The sequence below is a fragment of the Acanthochromis polyacanthus genome, chromosome 11 (assembly GCF_021347895.1).
Source record: "Acanthochromis polyacanthus isolate Apoly-LR-REF ecotype Palm Island chromosome 11, KAUST_Apoly_ChrSc, whole genome shotgun sequence".
Lineage (NCBI taxonomy): Eukaryota > Metazoa > Chordata > Actinopteri > Pomacentridae > Acanthochromis > Acanthochromis polyacanthus.
In genome coordinates, this window is record NC_067123.1 from 14,684,424 (window position 1) to 14,691,678 (window position 7,255).

Here is a 7,255-nt window from a genome sequence, read left to right on the forward strand (position 1 = left end):
ATCAAACTAACACTGTTGAGTGAATCGCACAACCAATCCCAACACACTTAAAATCGTCCTAAATGGTTTTCCGTAGACCGACGCTAATTTGACCCTTCACTAAGCCCTTCCCACAATCCAATCCTACCTTAGCAACAGAAACTAGGCACGAGAGGTCTGTCAAGCTTTCAGCAGAAGACTTGCAAGTCCGACACTCGTTATCCGCAAAGCTTGGAGGGTGGTGTTGATTTTTTTGCATTCCCCAAGCCAAAGACACAAGAAGAAAGGTGCCGCGTCTGGATTAAGCAGTGTGAGAGACCGCATGATCAGCTGAATCCCTCCAAAATCAATAAGAACACCTACGTCTGTTCTAAGGTAAGTTGCTAGCTAACATTAGCTAACCATAGCTCTCTGTGATAGGTAACATTAGCAAAGAAATACGTCTCAGTGGAAGGTTACTTGTCTTAAAACTTGAGCTACTGTGTATTATTTGAGCAAAATAAATACTGGTGATATATAGAGACAACTTCTGACATACTGGTATCTTTAAGCATTTTGTCTCCGCCTACGCTCACGTCTGGCTTTGGCGACAACAACAGATGAGATCGGTACTGCATTAATGTTGTAACCCCTTGGTTTGTGCCACTGTTGTAGCAAACTTGTGCAAGATATTGCTAGGCTTTGCTGTACCTTAATGAGATCAAGTGTATAGATCAGCCCCACTATATGTGAGCAATATCTTGGCGCGCTGTAAACAAACACAAATTTAGCTAAGCAAGAAATGGGCAGACACATGATAATGGCAGTTGACATAACATTAATTTAAATGTATATAATACATATCGGCTTACCCTTGTGATTATTTTTGACGTGAAGTGACAATAGATGGGGTGTTTGGCACTTACAGTCAGATCTGTGCGCTTTTTCCTCTATTTTAACGTCCTCTTCATTTGCACTCCGCCAACATTTAATTTGGTGAATGTAGTTCTCAAAAGCATATTGGAGACCCTTCTGTCTGCTTCTCTCTGATATCGCTGTAGAATATGTCCAGAAATTTGCACATATCTCCTGAGAAATATCACTCACAGGTACCGCTAAAAACTCCATATTTCATGCCAGGAGGGAAAGCTTGACAGGCGTAGCAACAGTAACCAAGGGGGGCGGGGCTTAGCAAAAAAAAACTGTAAGAGTGAGTAGAAAATTAAGGCTTATCATTCTGAGAGGATAGTATTTTTTATTTTTTTTAAAAAGGTGCTTTTCTGATGTGAATATTGTAACTAATTTTTTTTTTCTCTTTCTGAGGATGTTGAAGACAACCAGAAGGCTATGGACAAGACAGTCCTGGGAATTTATGCCATCACTGTTGAAGGTGCAGAGCCCACAGATTCCCTGGCAGATGTTGGTATAATCATTGAAGGAGTGAATGTGCTTGATGAACTTGGCAACATCGCAAATGCTGTCACCATTTTGCTTGGCCTCATGTACTCACTTGACTTGAGCTATCCAACAAATCTCAAGCATACATTTGAAGTTCTGCAGAAGCTTGTCATGGAACTAGATGCCAACAAACTGTCAATAAAGGTGCAAGTGCTAAAGAACAAACTCTTTGAAGGAACACCTTAGACAGGTGTTGTGTTGCTTTTGATCTGCATGTTAAACTGTGAGGAATGGACTCAATGTTGCAGATTGGATGCCTAACTGTTTAATGGACTTTCACAAAAAGAGCAGAACATAACCTCAACAAAGACAAATTAGAAGTTGCAGAAGGGATCAACATTGATGAGTAATGGACAATGAGAAATTGAGTGATAACATAACATCAACAAAAAAATTCCAAGTTCTCCATCAAAAGATTTGGCAATGTTTGTGGAAAATGCCTTCTCCTCACAGACTGTTGTGGACTAGATGTTTTTTTAGTTCATATTTGAATTCTGGACACCTTTTTTGTTTCATTCAGTGCTGAAGTTAGGAAGTTATTGGATGCCTAACTGTTGAACAGACTTTCACAAAAGGAGCAAAACATAACCTCAAAAAAGACAATGACAAGAGGAGAACAGTGAGAAATGGATAGCGATGGGTGAATATTGATAGTGGTAGCACTGAGGAGAAACAAAACAGTTGAAGTTCTCTGTCACAAGATTTGGCAATGTTTGTGGAAAATGCCTTCTCACAGACTGTTGTGGACTATTTTTTTTTAGTTCAAATGTGAATGCCTTCCTACAGTGCTGAAGTGGCATGAAGCAAAAATATTATTTTGAGTGTTTTTACTTTACACAAATGTGTGTTCACAATTCCTAAGGTCTCGCTGTTCAGTATTGTGAGCAATTCAGATTTAGATGCTTTTAAGCAATTTAGATGTAATTGTTTTCATTGGGCAGTTTCTAACAACCATATTAGAAATTCTCTAAAAAAGGGGGCAATAACATATTGAAAAAATATCTGCCTTTTAATTTTGGATTTCTGTGTAATAAATGTTTTCAGAACATAGTATTGTTATTTGAGTTTTATTTAACTACATTGTGTGGAAATTTGTTGACATAACCAGGTCTAGTAAGTCCAACATACAGCCATGGCCATAAGTTTGGACACAAGTACCACAACGCTTGTGAATCTTAGAAAATACCACAAAATTGTCACTTACAATATAAATACCAGTCATAGCCATCAACCAAAATGAAATATATTTCATTTAGGCTATCTGTGGATAAAGCAACTGCACAGTCAAACAGCCACTTAATATTTTTGGCTACTTCACAATATAAAACATGATCAACATGAAGTACCTCCACGAGATAATGCCGAGGTCTGACCTGTTTGAACAATGTTTTTTATATTTCATCTTAAGCTGCTGCCTTGTGCGCTTCTCCCTCGCGAGATTTCACCAAAATGATTCAGACAGTTTTTCCCTGTAATATTATTACGATTACAAAGGACTACATTTAAACTTACGCATTGATCCGGGCAGCAGTGTTCTCCACGCCGTCTCCCTCTCTTTGCAGCTGCAGCAGTGTTGCACTACTTTTTAAATACGTGTTCAAACTCGCCATATGAGCGCGTTAAAAACTTCCAGTTCAAAAACGCAGCCTTTCACTTCCCCGTTTCCATGGTGACTCATTGAATCGGGGTTCCATTGATGCTGTCTTTTCAGAGTTGCGGTGCACGCGCTTAACTCTGGGTCAAACTACTCCAAGTTAATTAATCCAACTCAAATCAGCCGTTGTGAAACCGAAAACTGAGAGTTTTCTATCTCAGAGTAGATCAACTCAGAGTTGAGGATGAAACTCAGAGTTTCTTGAACCTGCTTCGTGAAACAGGCCCCAGAACTTCAAGCAGTAAACAAAGACATCCTGGTAGAGCACTTGCAGTCCATTGGAGTCGAGACGTATGATGATCTACACTTCATAATGGAGGCTGATCTGTTGACAGCATTAAGACCCGTACAAGCTAGAAAGCTTCTTTCTGTTTGGAAACAGAAATGTAAGTAAAAACACCACAACACAGAGCTATTCAAAATCAAAAGCAGGCATGGACACTGTGTAATATTGTACTGTGTGGATCAAATATGTATATATATGTTTTTGTCATTTCAAGACCAAACTCCTGAGAACAGCTCACCATCATCTGTGGAAGCCTTCCTACCCAATCGCTGTCATCGCTCTCTGTTTCACCCCTACGTTCATCATCAACCTCCTCCAGCAGCGACGAACGACATTATGTAACCAAATTGGTTAAAAAAAAAATCAAATATTTATTATTTTTAATTAGGACTGAAGTTGATTGAATGATTTGAGAAAAAAAGTATACTTTTTCTATCTGTTATGTTTTTATAAGCACCGACTGATATTGTTTTTTTAAGGCAGATGCCAAAAAATGTCAGAAAATACTGATTTAATTTTTTAAAAAATAGAATGAATTTTTAAATATATTGGTCCTTTAACACTTAGAACAATGAATATATGAATTACAGGCAGAACATTTTACTGTTTGCAATATTTTGTCCTTATGTATTTGTTTAACTTTACAACAGAGAGCAGCACTTTTCTGCAGAAAACATGCAGGGAAAGCGCTCAACCTCTGGGAAAGTAATAATATAACCTTATAAAACTGTCCCTCTATAAATGAGTTATGAAATATGTCTTATCTTGTACTACTTGTTGATGAAAATTAGATGTAGATTATAGTACAGGTAGAACAACTTTAAAAAAAAAGTTATGAACAGGTAATTGTGAGAGAAATGCAACAAAAACACAAGTTAACCTTCTTTTCACAAGCCTCTTATTTTTCTACTCTGCTGCTTTCAAGAACAAAGAACTTTCAAGTACAAAATAAAATAGTGTGCAAAACTGCAGTAAATTTCAGCTTTCTTTAAAATGTAAATATATAGATGAATTATGAACTCTGTTTTGTCACATCTGCCTTTTAGTCCCAGAGTCCTCATTAGTACATCAGAAGAAGGATTTAGTTGAACCCTTTTTTAATTGTAAACACGAGGTAATATGTGTGAGGACATCAAAATATTTGTGGGACACTGCAAATATTTCACAAACTTGGGCAGTAGTCTTTAAACAGGCCTGATTAAAGTCCCCAGTTACAATGAAGGCTCCCTCTGGATGAGTCTGACTGAGCTGCTATCTGTTATATAGCAATTTTTGGGCGAGGACATTTTTGTCCTCTTTGACCTCAAAGTTCATAAATTATAAATCGGACATTGCAAAAAAAAAAAAAAAAAACATAACTAACAATACGCCACAATTAGTTTTGTTACTATTCTATGTATATTTAAGCCTCATCTTTAAAAAAAAAAAACCAGCTCTCCAACATTCATTATCTTGAAAAAAAAACCATGATAAAAACAGTGACCAAATGTAACCAAATTGACATTTAAAGGGTTATAATTAAAGAAATAATTAAATAATAGTTATTTTTAGTAGGACTTAAGTTAATTGAATGATTTGAGCAAAAAAAGGACAATATAATAATGTGTTGTGTTTTTATATCAGTTTTTGGGCAGGGACATTTTTGTCCTCTGGTGACCTTAAAGGATCATAAATTAAAGAAACCCTTGTGGGTTAATATGCTTTAATATTATTTTATTCTACAGGTGTTTCTTCTCAATAAACCCTAACAAAGGAACCAAAGTCGAGAATAAGAACTCCCGGTGTCGTCTCAGCGTGAACTCACGAGTCCTCACCCTGATGCAGGAACACTCTGATCACGAGTGGCGGTAAGCCAACATATGGATTCTTTCTGTGGACTCTGGCTGATGTTTGAGAAGTTTGTGTTTTCACTTTGTTTAATCCACAGTGTGTGTTATGGTTATTAAGGCACAATATGTAATTAGTTTAAAGTCTCAATGTAACTTTTTTATGGTATTCTTACTGTTAGGGGGCTTGTAGAACCCTATAATGTAGTAACTTACTGATAATGCAATAACGCCTGATAGTGTAACAAAGTTTACACTTAAATCAATTGAAAATGTAATAAATGTTAATGCAATAGCTTAACCAATAATGTAATAAAATATCCTAACTGATACTGCAATACCTTTTTGCATTATTGGGATTTTTTTAAAGCAAATTTTGAGATTAACCTGTAAATGACAGTCAGCTCTTTGACAGTCTGAAAGAAAGTTTAGCAATAAATTTCCAATAATGTCAAAAGGTATTACAATACCAGTTAGAATGTTAATACAATACCAGTCAGAATATTTTTATTACGTAATTGGTTAAGTTATTACATTATCAGGTTTTATTATGTGTTTCAGTGATTACAGTGCAGATTTGATAGCATTATCATGCATTATTACATTTTCAGTAATGTATTACATTATAGGGTGCTACAGGGCTCACCTCTGAACAGATCTGATTTGTAACTTGGCCTGTTGGCATCACCTGCATGTCTCCGTGGAGATAGATAAGTTTTATGCCGTACTGTGGAATATTCCAGGCCGGGAGAGTGGGACAGTTATGGTTGTTGTTAATGAAGTGTTGCTGTGTGGCTGTCACTTGAACTTTGAGACAAAAATGTTCAGATTTAAAGAGGGCAATGTTCTCAAATATATTTTTTAAGTTGGAATAACTATTGCATATAGCTTATTTTCGTGTTCTATATGTTGATAAAAATGCATCCAGTTGTTTCATGCCATATATTGTAGAACATTCCAGACAGGGAGCGTGATGTTCTTGTGGGCCTGGCACTTAAACAGATGTCCAAATCTAAAAAGACTAATCTTCAGGAGTATTTCAACTTCAATTCAGTCGTTGGTAAAATAACTTTCTCGTGGATGCTTTGCATGTTGTATACATTAAGAAATGCATACAGTTGTTTACAACTATCAATGTCTGTTAAATAAATGTTCCAGAATGGATATTTTCTTCTCGTCTTTTTTCAAGATGTGTTATGTTTGGTGTGGACGTAGTAGAAATTTTTCAGGTTATCAGTAAATTTTAAGTAAAAACTTGATTATTGAAACAGAAATAGAGCATATTATGTATAGATTTTATTTACAATATACAGAATAGCTCCAGTTAAAATGTGAAGTTTTACTGATATTCTAACAGTAGTTAGTTTTTTGTTCGAGTTTTCCTGTTAATTTTACCATGTATTGATGCACAATAAGCAACTATTTGATGTAAAAAAAAATAAATACAGGAAATGGTTTATTCATTTACAACACCATGATGTAAAATTAACATTTACTTGGTGGACTTTACAGTTATATAATGTAATTCAAAATACTTTAATTCACTGTAAATTAATTTACATATTTTACCAGTAATGTTCTCTACTGTGCTGCTGTATTTTTTTACAGGAATTCTCTGGTAACCCCAGCTGCCAGCGTTTCCTGTAAAACAACAGTTGTTTTTTTTACAGTGTAGTCTAATGTTTCCAATTTTAAAAGGAGGGAGAAACCTTCCTTTACAAATAGGCTAGTTTTTACACTTAAAAAGAGAGAGAAACTCTCCTTTGAAACAATCATGGGGTAGACAAATTTTTGCACTTATTAAGCACTTTTGAAAGTTCTGAGGTTGTCGAAGGCTGAGGAGATGGTATTCCTCAAAGATTGCACAGTGATGGTGGGACTGTGGTTTTCTGCCATTCTGTCAATACATACATGTGTGTTTTTTTTCTGTTTTACTTTGGATGAATATAATGTCTATTGCTTGCTCCAGTGGGACAACAGAGACAGAAAGGTTAGCTAATGCACAGCGAATAACCCCAATCTTATCAATCAGTGCCAGTGAATCTCTTGCTTTTGCAGCCATATGTTCAATGG